This window comes from Neophocaena asiaeorientalis, unplaced genomic scaffold (genome assembly GCF_003031525.2).
Source record: "Neophocaena asiaeorientalis asiaeorientalis breed wild unplaced genomic scaffold, Neophocaena_asiaeorientalis_V1.1 scaffold78, whole genome shotgun sequence".
Taxonomy (NCBI): Eukaryota; Metazoa; Chordata; class Mammalia; order Artiodactyla; family Phocoenidae; genus Neophocaena; species Neophocaena asiaeorientalis.
The window spans coordinates 510,457-523,276 of NW_020175018.1; the positions used below are offsets into that span (position 1 = coordinate 510,457).

The 12,820-nt window shown below is 48.8% G+C and overlaps 2 non-coding genes across 2 annotated transcripts; one reads left to right on the forward strand and one right to left on the reverse strand.

The window, feature by feature from the left end:
* The first annotated feature begins 4,673 nt into the window (after positions 1 to 4,673).
* Positions 4,674 to 4,779, forward strand: LOC112411569 (U6 spliceosomal RNA). The gene has a single exon (XR_003005652.1). It is a non-coding gene; the product is annotated as a U6 spliceosomal RNA (small nuclear RNA).
* A 3,538-nt stretch (positions 4,780 to 8,317) lies between these two features.
* Positions 8,318 to 8,424, reverse strand: LOC112411591 (U6 spliceosomal RNA). Its single transcript, XR_003005671.1, has one exon. It is a non-coding gene; the product is annotated as a U6 spliceosomal RNA (small nuclear RNA).
* Positions 8,425 to 12,820: the final 4,396 nt, after the last annotated feature.

The following is a 12,820-nucleotide window of genomic DNA, read 5'->3' on the forward strand; positions in this document are numbered from 1 at the left end:
GGAGACGCTGGGGAAAATTCCTTTTGTCCCCAGGAAGAAAGTAACCCTCCACCTCCGGAGCCCTGTAGCCACCACTGTCGACAGGAGAGAGTTCTTGAATCCGAAGCCCAAAAGGCGCTTTGTCTAAGGACCCGACTCCATGCGAGACACCTTCAGGATGTTAAGGCAGCACTGGAGGGGGCTGCGAGGGGCTGGCCAGGGTCCAGGACCTCCTCCTGGCTGGGAACACTGCTTCCTCTGATCACTTTTCTTGGAGCAAAACTGCCGATTTATTTTCTTGGGGAAATAAAAATAAATGCTGGCTTTTGTAATCCCATCCCCAATCCCATCTGGAAAAATCGGTCTCATGGAGCTTGGCTGCCCAAACTCTGAGGGCTGTGTCTGGCAGAACCTGGAGTCACGATGGCCGCTTGAACATCGGAACAGGCACAGCTGACATTTCCTTTCCTGTTACAAGTTTCCTTGGAATGTTAGCAGCCCCGGGAGGCAGTCCGTGGGTAGGCGGAATCTGGTGGAAAGGAGCCCTGGACAGGCCAGAGGCCAGCTCAGCTTCTGACTTGCTGTGTGACTTCAAGTCTTAGTTCTTTTCCTCTCTGGGCCTTGACTTCCCCATCTGTGAAGTGGGACGAGGAGTGTTTCTCAACGTGTGATCCATGGACCACATGTATCAGAATCACTTAGGGAATGTGTTTAAGATTCCTCCCCCAGATGTCCTAAAGTTTTATGAGCTTCCAATTGATTTCAATGTGCTTACTTTTGGGGATCCACTTTGGGACACACTGCCCCAAAGACCCAAGGGATTTTCCCTCCGAGTCTTAAATTTGAACACACTACAGTTTTGCACGGTCTCCTTTTCCCCCTTATAACCACGTACGAGGGTCTCGCCTGAGGCGAGAGGGTAAAATTATGTAGTGGTTCGGCACTGGACATCGCTCCTGAAAATCATCTGCTTTCAAGCTCTTGGCAAGGTCCCTGAGGTCCTCCATCCAACTGAAGTCACTGTTAAAGCACTTTATTCCTACAATGATGAAACTCTAGCTGCTAGTTATAGAGTTTGGTTTCAAAATTGTTCCATTTATTATTTTCATTGGATTGGCTTGTAAACCCTTATATAGTCATACATCAATTATAACTGCATTATTCCATAAGAATGCATTTTCCAGACGTGGTTTATTCCTTCTGTGAGAAACTAAAAAAAAAATTTTTTTTCTTCCTTTTTATATTAAATGGAAGTCTTTCATAATGTGTTACCTATTTATACCATCTTAAATGGAGGTCAGGGAACATAAATTTGTTTTTGCTTTTAAAATTTCATTTATTTAGTATCAAGGGACATATGTCCACATTAACAATTTCTGACCATACAATGAAAGTACTAATATTAGCTAGTGTTGACCATTGTTCCAAGAGCTTTACATTTACCACAATGTAAAGCGTCACGATAATCCTGCAAAGAAGGTAGATTTGGCATTGTTCTCATTTTGCAGATGAGGAAACAGAGGCTCAGACTAAAAAAACATTGGCAAGGTCGAACAGCTAGGATGGGGGGAAGTCAGGATTTGAACCTGGGTAATCCAGCTCCGGTGTGTTAACCATTGAGGGAACGTAATTTTACTCTTTCTTGATGCCCAAGGGCTGTCACTGTGAGCTTCAACTATTGTATGCGTGATGCTTGTATGGACTCCTAAATTGGGCAGTTGCTTGGCCGGGCCACAAAAAGTCGCCCAAGATGCTAAATCTCTGTGTTTGTTTTTAAAAGTTTTGTTTTGCTTTTATGTTTATGTTTTAAAACATTTCTCCTTCACAGCATGGTCATGATGATGCCCTCTAGTGGAAAACCAATAACCCATGTGTGTTAAAGTTGTATTGTTAGAGTTGATAAGCAACAAATGAGAAGATTCTCAGATGAGTTAAGGGCATGAACTTTTAACGTTTATCTTGGCAGCTGGGAGATGGGGGTAGCTTTTTCTTTGTAATTTAAAGCCCAGTTCCAGATGCCTCTGATAGTTTTCTGGATAAATGAGGAGTTCGTGTAGATAAATAACGAATTTACATTCCAGGTGTATTTGTTTTGCTTCTGAATTAGAGGTGCTTTGATTTCTTCCTTATCCACACCCTGTTCTTGGAGCAACTGCTCCACCCCTAGCCTATGACACATGACCCAGCTCACTGGCCCGCTCGATCTCGCTTGGGCCACTCAGATTCTCTGGCCAGGAGATTTGCAACTAGGATTCAACACTGGAAAAAGTCACCTGTGGGGAGCTGAGCTTGTAGGCCATGGGACTCAGGGACTGAGACCATCACGGGGAGCTGCTCACTTGGGTCATGGGCAAGTCCAGAGTGAGCCCAGAAGCTAGGCTGTGGAAATCCCCTGAGCAGAGACGCAGGGTGTGAGATATCTGTGTGTGTGTGTGTGTGTGTGTGTGTGGTAGTGGTGGTGAAGCACACAAGGCCCTGAAAGGGGGGCTTGCTCCGGTCATGTCACAGAAAACCAGGGCCCTGATAGAGCCCCGGCCTCTCTCAGCATCTGGGAGACTGAGACCTTGGGAGAGGCAGAGGCTGACCCAAGGTCACCTAGAGGGGATGTGGCTAAGGTGGACTTGAAGTCTGCAATGCTTGTTCTGCTTTCGTATCTGGGCAACTTGTTCAGAGGATGGACAGACCACGTCTCCCCTGTCTCTTCTGCCACATTCTCTTCCGCTGGGAATCTGAGGACGAGGCAGATGTCGGCATGGCATGATTTGCTCCAAATGTCTCCCCAACAGCTGGTTACAGTATCTACAATCCCACCATCTTCCGTTTCCAGAAGTAGCCCTGGGCAAGTTCACACCATGCATCTTGTTCACAGGAGAGATTACTTAATGATTTGAAAAGCCCAGGGTAAGGAAACTCACACTTATTGAAACCTCAGGCAACTTATACCCAGCCCACAGCCTCAGGAAGGTAGCCCAATCGCTCCCATTTTACAGGGGAGGAAGCTGAGGCTCAGAGACGTGAGGTGACTTGCCCAGGGTCACACAGCAAGTCAGGAGCAGGACTCAAATCTGCTTCCAGAGCCCAGGCTCCCTGCTCGAAAGAGCCCAGGTACTGAGTTCTGGAGCCAAGGATAGGCTGAGGTGTCGGGCAGGTTATGAGGTGAACTTGTCTCACAGAATGATTCAGTAGGAATTGTCTGGGCCTCGGAATTGGAGCCGTCTGACTCCATAACTTTGGACTCCTTCCTGGGCCTCAATTCCCTCACCTCCAAAGGAGGGTAAGACTGGATGTTCCCTGTGATCCCAGAGAACTCTGTGGGCTAAGAGTGGGACTAGGCTCTGGAGCCTGAATCGGAGAGACCTAGAGGCAGTAGCTGACAGAGTGCCCATGGTCCAGATTCCAAGGGACTGGACAGTAAGAGCATGGATGCTGGAGCTCAACAGCCTGGCTTCAAATCCCCCTGCTCCACCCACTACTACCATGTGGACTCAAGGAGGTTAAAGTAATGGCTCCAGCCTCAGTTTCCTTATCTATAAAATGGGGATAATAATAGTATCTACCCCATAGTAAGGATTAAATAGGTTAATACACGTTCAGTCAGAACAGCACTTGGCACTAGGAAGTTTTCGAGGTGTGTTAATTCTTGCTTCCACGCCACACACCCACACTCTTGGGTGTTAGAAGGTTTAAACTTCCAGTCCTGCTGAACATCGACCTCCTCCCAGATGTGGTGGCAGCCCTGGGATGCAGCAGCTGGTCCCCGTGGGCCTGTTTCCTGGTCAGAGTGAGTCCATGATCACTCAGATGTGACACATGGCCTGGTCACCCCCACTGGGACCGCAGGCAGCCAGTCCTGGGCTAAAAATAGTGTTTTTATGAATGGAGCCAGGCAGGGCTGTCCTGGGACCCACAATTAGCCCTTGTGTTAAAACCCAGTCTCTGACTCTCCGGCCCTGACCCTCAGCCCTGCCTCTTCTGTGCTGCTGCTTGGGGGAGATTACTCAGGGTTAGGGGGAGTCTGTGTGGTCACAGAGGGGCCTCGGGGAGGGGAGGAGTGCAGTGGTGGGTCCTCTAACAGGTAAGGGGTCCAATTACTCTGTAACTTTGAGATGTAGGAAGGAAAATCTCCCTTGATATGGAGGAAATGGAAGTTTTCAGCGTTCACAGCCAGGGGGGTATACAGTCAATTTTGGGCTCGGGATTTGTGTCCCAGCCCCAAGTCTCTTCCCCTCCACCTGCTGCTGCCATGGCACGGCCCACTGGGGAGGGATCCTGACTGGGGTGAGGGCTGGCCTGAGCAGTCTTTCCTCTCTCCCTGAGGGAAGGTGTGGTCATCTCGTGAGGATCAGGGTCAGTCAGGAGGGTCCAGCTCAGTGAGCAGCAGAAGCAGAGCCGAAGCTGAGCTGTAGGCGACCCGGTGGAGCGTGAGGAGGGCCGGGCCTGGAGCGGGCAGGCGGAGCAGCAGGTCCCGGCCCGCGGGAAGCCAAGGTGGGCGTCCGTGTGGCGTGACCTGGGCGTGGCTGGCAGCGGGGAGCCTGTAAGAGGCAGGGTAGGAGCTCAGGGCCCCCAACGGGGATGAAGCCTGGCCATGCCACAGCCCTGCTAAAGGTCCTTCCAGGGCTCCGTACTGCTGGGTCATCTGTCCCCCACTAGACTGTGAGCTTTCTGAGGGCCCAGTGCTTTAGAATAAGTGAGCAGTGCTCGCTTCGGCAGCACATATACTAAAGTTGGAACATACAGAGACGATTAGCATGGCCCGTGCGCAAGGATGACATGCAAATTCGTGAAGCGTTCCATATTTTTTAAAGCAATTATACTCCAATAAAGATGTTTAAAAAAAAAAAAAAGAATAAGTGAGCAGACGGGACTTTTGGCCTGGGACCGCAGACAACACTGACCTTTCCTAGAGCAGGACTGGGGGCCCTGAGGGGGATGGAGAAGGACGAAGGTCCGACTTAGTCTGCTCAGGGACTTCTTCGGCCCCTTGTCAAGGAGGACACTCAGAACTCAGAAAACACTGTCCCCGCCCCTGACCCTCAGGGATAGCCATGCCCAAAGAGGGGTGGCCACAGCCCCTGGCCGGAGAAAAATCAAGGGGTGGCCGTGCTCTTTCCAAGTTCCCCAAGTTCGATTCCGCATTGGCCCAAAGTGGGTTTGGGGTGAAGAGGTGGCTTTTAGAATTTGGGGAGTAGAGGCCTTTGGAACTTCGAGAACCTTGGAAACTTTCAAGCTGTCAGAATCTTTAGAAGTCTTAAAATCTTAGAAATTTTAGAACCGTTGGAATCTTAAAATCTGGAGCACTTTTAAGATCTTGGACTCTTGACATTCTGGAATGTAGAGGGATTGAAACTGGGGGGTTCTTCTTCTTCTTTCCATTTTTTTTTCTTTTTGGCCATGCCGCGCGGCTTGTGGGATCTTAGTTCCCTGACCAGGGATCAAACCTGGGCCCTCAGGAATGAAAGCACGGAGTCCTAACCACTGGACCGCCAGGGTGTTCCCAAACTGGGGCGTTCTGATCTTGGAGTGGAAAGTGCCTTTTTGGTGTAGGGATGGACACTCGCCCGCAGACCTGATCCCTCTCTTCCCACCAGTCCTCGGAGCCCAGTGTTTCAAATATCCTGGTCTTGTGCAGCCAGGCTGAGTAACCCCCAGTTGCCCAGACGCTTCTGTCACCTGTCATGTCCATTCCCAGCCTGAGCAGCTTACACATGGGCCACCACACACTACTCTGAGCCCTCCTTCCACCTTGGCCAGGGCTGCCTGGACCAAAGTGGGTGTTTGACCCAAGAGCAGCCAATCTTGAAGTTGACAAGTGGCCGGAGAAGTGGTCAGTATGGTATAATAAAAAAGCTAATATTTGGTCGTAGTCACTGCTTCCTGGCCCAGAGGTCCTAAATCCCTTGAAATTTGTTGTCTTTTGTATGCTAATGAGATGACCCATGGGGAGACCCTAGATAGGTTCAGGATGGGGCTGGCTGTCCTCACCCCCACTTCAACCTCCCGGGAGGGGAGAGAGGCTGGAGATTGAATTCAATCACCAATGGCCAAGGATTAAATCTATCATGCCTATATAATGAAACTTGAGTAAAACCCTCCTAAACAACAGAGTTTGGAGAGCTTCTTGGTTGGTGAATAAATGGACTTGCTGGGAGGGTGGTGTGCCCTAAGAGGGCTGGATGCTCTGTGAAATCCCACTCCCCTCCCCGTCCCCACCATATTTCATCCTCTTCCAGTTGGCTGCTTCTGAGTTGTATCCTTTATAATAAACTGATAATAGTAAAGCATGTTCCCGAGTTTTGTGAGTTGTTCTAGCAAATTATGGAACCTGAGAAGGGGGTTGTGAGAACCCCAGAATTCATAGCCTCAATCCCAGGTTGTCCCTGGGACTTGTGACCGGCATCTGAAGTGGAGACAGTCTTGAGGGACTGAGCCCTAAACCTGTGGGTTCTGCACTGACTCGGCGAGTTAGTATGAAATTGAATCGCTGGACACCTAGTTGGTGTCAAAGAATCAGAGCCCGTGTGTGAGAGTCCATTTATTCCAGGGCCTGTCCTAGTGGGGACTTCCAAACCAATCAAGTCCTCTTGTAGGGGGACATTGAGTGTAAGCTGAGAAGTTGGGAGTGACAGCCATAGCCGAGATACACGAAGGAAAGAGGAACTCTGGGGCTGCAGAGGGTGTGTGCTCATGGGAGCCATAGGCAGGAGAAACCATGAGGAGGCAGAGGCCACAAAGAAACAGAAACACTGAGACGGAGAGGATGCAGTAGGCGACAGTGGTCGGTGGAGGAAGAGGCAGAGAGGGGCTGAGAAGCCTCCACGGGGAGGCACCAGCGCAAGCTACTGCAGGAGATGAAGGACCCGGACCCAAACAACCCTCCAGTTCTCCGAAGAGCTTTCCAGACTCCAGAGCCCTGGCTGAGCTGCTGTGGAGTTGCTGTTTCCCTCATTTCCTGGTGTACCCTGATTGCTGGAAGTGATCTGGCAGGGTCTCTGCTCTTTACATGCATCTCACGTTCCAGGCACGTGGGCCTCAACCTGGCTCCAGAATCTCTGGGCCCATCTTGTAGAGAGGAAACTTGGACGTGGGAGAAAGCTGTGGGAAAGCATGGAAAATCCTCAGCCCGAGCAGATGGGGCAGCTACCAAGAACAGGGGAGCTGGGTGGTCACAAAGGGAGGTGGTGGGTACAGCTTGGATGCAGAAGCCAAGAAGCCCAGATCTGACTCTGAGTCACCAGAGGACCCTGAACAAATCCCCCACCCCCGCTGGTCCTCAGTTTCCCCATCTGAAAAGGTAGGTGATTTCTACGCCCCATTCCAGCGTGAATGTTTGGTGAATTGGTGACATGAGAGGCAACAATCATCTTAAAAAAAAAAAAATCTGGAACCTTAAAAACCCAATTAGGCAATAAATATTGTCATCATTTGCTTAAGAAACACGACATCAAAAATTAAAAAAAAAAAAAAATTTAAGATGATAAATACAATTTTGTTTTTAAAATCTTAAATGAAAAGCTGGACAAGACCAGGATATTTGAAACACTGGGCTCCAAGGACTGGTGGGAAGAGAGGGATCAGGTCTGCGGGCGAGTGTCCATCCCTACACCAAAAAGGCACTTTCCACTCCAAGATCAGAACGCCCCAGTTTGGGAACACCCTGGCGGTCCAGTGGTTAGGACTCCGTGCTTTCATTCCTGAGGGCCCAGGTTTGATCCCTGGTCAGGGAACTAAGATCCCACAAGCCGCGCGGCATGGCCAAAAAGAAAAAAAATGGAAAGAAGAAGAAGAACCCCCCAGTTTCAATCCCTCTACATTCCAGAATGTCAAGAGTCCAAGATCTTAAAAGTGCTCCAGATTTTAAGATTCCAACGGTTCTAAAATTTCTAAGATTTTAAGACTCCTAAAGATTCCGAAAGCTTGAAAGTTTCCAAGGTTCTCGAAGTTCCAAAGGCCTCTACTCCCCAAATTCTAAAAGCCACCTCTCCACCCCAAACCCACTTTGGGCCAACGCGGAATCGAACTTGAGGAACTTGGAAAGAGCACGGCCACCCCTTGATTTTTCTCCGGCCAGGGGCTGTGGCCACCCCTCTTTGGGCATGGCTATCCCTGAGGGTCAGGGGCGGGGACAGTGTTTTCTGAGTTCTGAGTGTCCTCCTTGACAAGGGGCCGAAGAAGTCCCTGAGCAGACTAAGTCGGACCTTCGTCCTTCTCCATCCCCCTCAGGGCCCCCAGTCCTGCTCTAGGAAAGGTCAGTGTTGTCTGCAGTCCCGGGTCAAAAGTCCCATCTGCTCACTTATTCTATTTTTTTTTTTAACATCTTTATTGGAGTATAATTGCTTTAAAAAATATGGAATGCTTCACGAATTTGCATGTCATCCTTGCTCAGGGGCCATGCTAATCATCTCTGTATCGTTCCAACTTTAGTATATGTGCTGCCGAAGCGAGCACTGCTCACTTATTCTAAAGCACTGGGCCCTCAGAAAGCTCACAGTCTAGTGGGGGACAGATGACCCAGCAGTACGGAGCCCTGGAAGGACCTTTAGCAGGGCTGTGGCATGGCCAGGCTTCATCCCCGTTGGGGGCCCTGAGCTCCTACCCTGCCTCTTACAGGCTCCCCGCTGCCAGCCACGCCCAGGTCACGCCACACGGACGCCCGCCTTGGCTTCCCGCGGGCCGGGACCTGCTGCTCCGCCTGCCCGCTCCGGGCCTGGCCTTCCTCACGCACCACCGGGTCACCTACAGCTCAGCTTTGGCTCTGCTTCTGCTGCTCACTGAGCTGGACCCTCCTGGCTGACCCTGATCCTCACGAGATGACCACACCTTCTTCAGGGAGAGAGGAAAGACTGCTCAGGCCAGCCCTCACCCCAGTCAGGATCCCTCCCCAGTGGGCCGTGCCATGGCAGCAGCAGGTGGAGGGGAAGAGACTTGGGGCTGGGACACCAATCCGGAGCCCAAACAGTTGTCTGCGTATTTAGCCATCCCACAGCTGGCTGTCAATCAGTCCAGTCCATCCTCCTTCCACTTGGATCCCTTCCAAGTCACCCCCTCTTCCCTCTTGCCTTGTGTCTACCCAGACACTCAGGTCTACAGTGAGTCACTGAAATAGGCAAAGCCTTTTCCCATCTCAAGGGATTCACACGTGCTGTTGCCTCTGCCTGAATGCCCTTCCCTGCCTCCATCCTGCCCCTGGCTAACTCCCCCTCCTCGGGCCTTGCCTGGCCTCCTGCTCTGAATGACACGCTCCTCTCACATGTGTCCCCTGAACTTTTCCTTAATAATACTCATCAGTCTTTGTAGTGATCAACTGCTTTGCACGATTGTTTACAAATCACTAGACTGTATGCTTCAGGAAGGCAGGCGTTGGATCTGTTTTGTTCAGCACCCACCTAGAATAGGCCTGGCTTAGTAGATAGATGTTGAATGAAAGAATGAAATTGCATCAGAGATAATTACGGTATACAAAGGCTTATATATCTGCATGAATTAGAAAAATAGAAACAGCTTGAATAGTCAGTAGTAGCCAATTAAAAAATACATTATAGTAATGTACCATGGAATTTACACAGCCACTAAAATCACAGTTTAAAAGCATATTCATACCCAACATGGTTAGTCATTAGGGAAATGCAAATCAAAACCACAAAGGCTATAATTTAAAAAAAAGGAAAATAACCAGTGTTGGTGAGGATGTGGAGAAATTGGAATCCTCATACGTTGTTGATGGGAACGTAAAATGGTGTCGCCACTGTGGAAAACAGCCTGGCAGTTCCTCAAGAAGCTAAATATAGAATTACCATAACCCAGCAATCCTACTCCTACGTATATATCCAAGAGAAATGAAAACATTTGTCCAGACAAAACTTTGTAGTATACAGATGCTCATAGCAGCATTATTCATAATATCCCAGAAGTGGAAACAACCCAAATGTCGGTCAGCTAAGGAGGAGACAAACAAAATGTGGCATATCCTTATGATAAAACACTATTCAGCTATAGAAAGGGAGTACTGTTATATGCTATAACATGGATGAAACTTGAAAACATTATGCTAAGCGAAAGAAGCCAGACATAATTCTATTCATATGATTCCATTTATATGACTTATACAGAATGGCAAGTCCATAGATAGAAAGTAGATTAGTGGTTGTCAGGAGATAGGGGAAAGGGGAGAATTGGGACTAACCACTAGTAGGTCAGTTTCTTTCTGGGATGACGGAAATGTTCTGGAATGAGATAGTGGTGATAGCTGTACAACAGAGTGAAGATAGTAAAAACCACTGAACAGCACACCTTAAAATGGTGGATTTTATGTATGTGAATTATATCTCAAAGAATTAATTCAGAGTATATTCCATGATAGAGGAGAGTACTCATGATGTATTACAAGGAGAACACAGGGTACTTAATCTAGCTACAGAATCTACTATGGTCAGTATATACCACAATTTCTAAAAATTATTAGAGAAAGAGAGAGAGTAGTATGTACAGATACACAGCCACAAGCTTAGATATGTAAGAAATAGCATGTTTGTCTCAATTTTTCAAGCGGACCAGTGGGAAATTCAGTCTCACTTGGGGGCTCCTTTCCTCTCCCCTCTGTCCACACTAGCAAGAGGGCCCCAACCCCTGCTTCCTTGGGGATGGGGGTTGGAGAAGTTGGGGGTGTCTGGGATTCAGCCTCCCTAGACATCCTCACAGCCATCCCCTCCAGGCCCTGCCTCTTTCCCAATTGGGAAGCCCTTCCCTCTCTACTCTCCCTTCCCCTCCCCTCTCCCTCCCCCTTCCTTCTCGCTGTTCTTAAAGCCACAGCCCTACCCCCACCATACCCCAAGAACACTTAGGAAGAACTCCTCAGGTGAGCTCAGACATCCTCAAAAGGTGGAAGCAGAGATTCTCTTTAGGAAGCTCTGCCACTCGGCTCTGAAAAAGCACCTTCCCCTGGTCTCTCGCCAGGGATACTGTGGTAACCAAGCTACCTCCTACAATGGAGAAGGGGGGCAGAGGCAATGCAAAGGGAAAAGCAAATTATCCTGCCATATATGTGAACAGAAAACAAGACTTTACATTTTTACAGCATTTGTCTCTGGGGGCAGAATGAGGGGTAATTTTCGTTATTCTTCTTCATGCTTGTTTGAATTTTCTACAATAAACATATATTACTTTATCGATTTAAAATAGGATTTAAAAATCCTAGCCCCCACCAACTAAAAAAACCCAAACTTTCCTCTCCACAAAGCCAGGTCCTCTTTAGTCCTTCCTCCTTCCCTGGCCAGTTACAATCAGAGTGGAAGTGATGCTAAAATGGCACTCTTCACCCCGTTTGGACAATAGCAAAGCCCTCATGGGCTGAGCAAGGTCGCTGAAATTTGCAAGAAAATGACAGAGAATGCCATGACCCTTGAATGTCAGACACTGAGAAAAGGGAAGGGGAAAGAGGATTTGTGGGAAATTTCTTTGAAGAAAGCTTCTGTGTAGGGGGTGGGCTACGAGGGGGCCCAGGGTGTGAGAGGCCTGCCACCTCCTTCACTTTAATGAAGAGAGCTTGACACATGATCCCTGAAGGTGGGGGACACTGGGGACTGGAGAAAGCTCAAGGGGCCTCTGTCAGGGGAGAGGATGACTGTCATGCCAGAGGGTGTTTCCTGAGGCCCAAATGGGCAAGGAGAACTGATAGGCAGCTTGTCCAGTACCTGCCTAAGAGAATATTCTGGAAGAGGGCGGGGTCGGGGGAGGGCTCTGTGTGGGAGGGCAGAGGGAGAGCACGGGCCCCCTGGGAGCCTCAGACACCCCCGTGAGTCTACCCACAAGAAAGACGGCTTCAGGCTCAGAGAGCATCAAGCCAGCTCACCACGGAACCAGCGAGGTCAGAACTTTCCCCATCCTCCCTTTAGTGCTCTTCCTTCCCTACTGCTCAAAGCCTGGCTGGGTAGAAATGGCAGCCTGGACTATGGGGTACAGGGCTGGGGAGAGAAGAAGCTGACCTCTGCCCCTTTTTCTGGACCAGAACATTCTACATGGGTCTGGGCATTCTCATGATTGTCTCAGAAGGACTGTCCTTACCTCAGACTGAGCAGAAAAGTTTCCCCTCCCCTGAGTCATCCCACTGACTGCATTTTAAAGAGAGTGAGATGCAAAAATCAAGTTGTGGTATTTTTTTTTTTTTTTTTTTTGGTTGCTCTGGGTCTTAGTTGTGGCTCGTGGGCTTCTTAGTTGTAGCTCGTGGGCTCCTTAGTTGCGGCAGGCATGTGGGATCTAGTTCCCTGATCAGGGATCAAACCTGGGCCCCCTGCATTGGGAGCGTGGAGTTTTAACAACTATGCCACCAGGGAAGTCCCAAGTTGTGGGTGTTTTTTTTGTTTGTTTGTTTTTAAGGGTTTGTGATTATCAGCTTTTACACTTTTGGTTGCAGTATATGTAAATTGATTTTTTTGAGGTATATATATTTTTATTAATTTTTATTGGAGTATAGTGGCTTTACAATGTTGTGTTAGTTTCTGCTGTACAGCAAAGAGAGTCAGTTATACATATACATCTATCCCCTCTTTTTTAGATTCCCTTCCCAAAGGTCACCACAGAGCATTGAGTAGAGTTCCCTGTGCTATACAGTAGGCTCTCATTCGTTACCTAATTTCAAGTTGTGTTTTTAATTACATCACAATCTGACTTCTTCAACTTGCTAGTTCCAATAGCATTATTTTCAGCAGTCGCTTTGAGCCAGGCATGGAGCTACTAACAAAAGTAAGTGCCCGTCTAGCCTTAGAATAATCCTAGAGGCAGGCACTGCCCTCCTAATGATCCCTAAGGAGAAACTGAAGCCTGGAGCAGTTAGAGGACATGTCCTCTC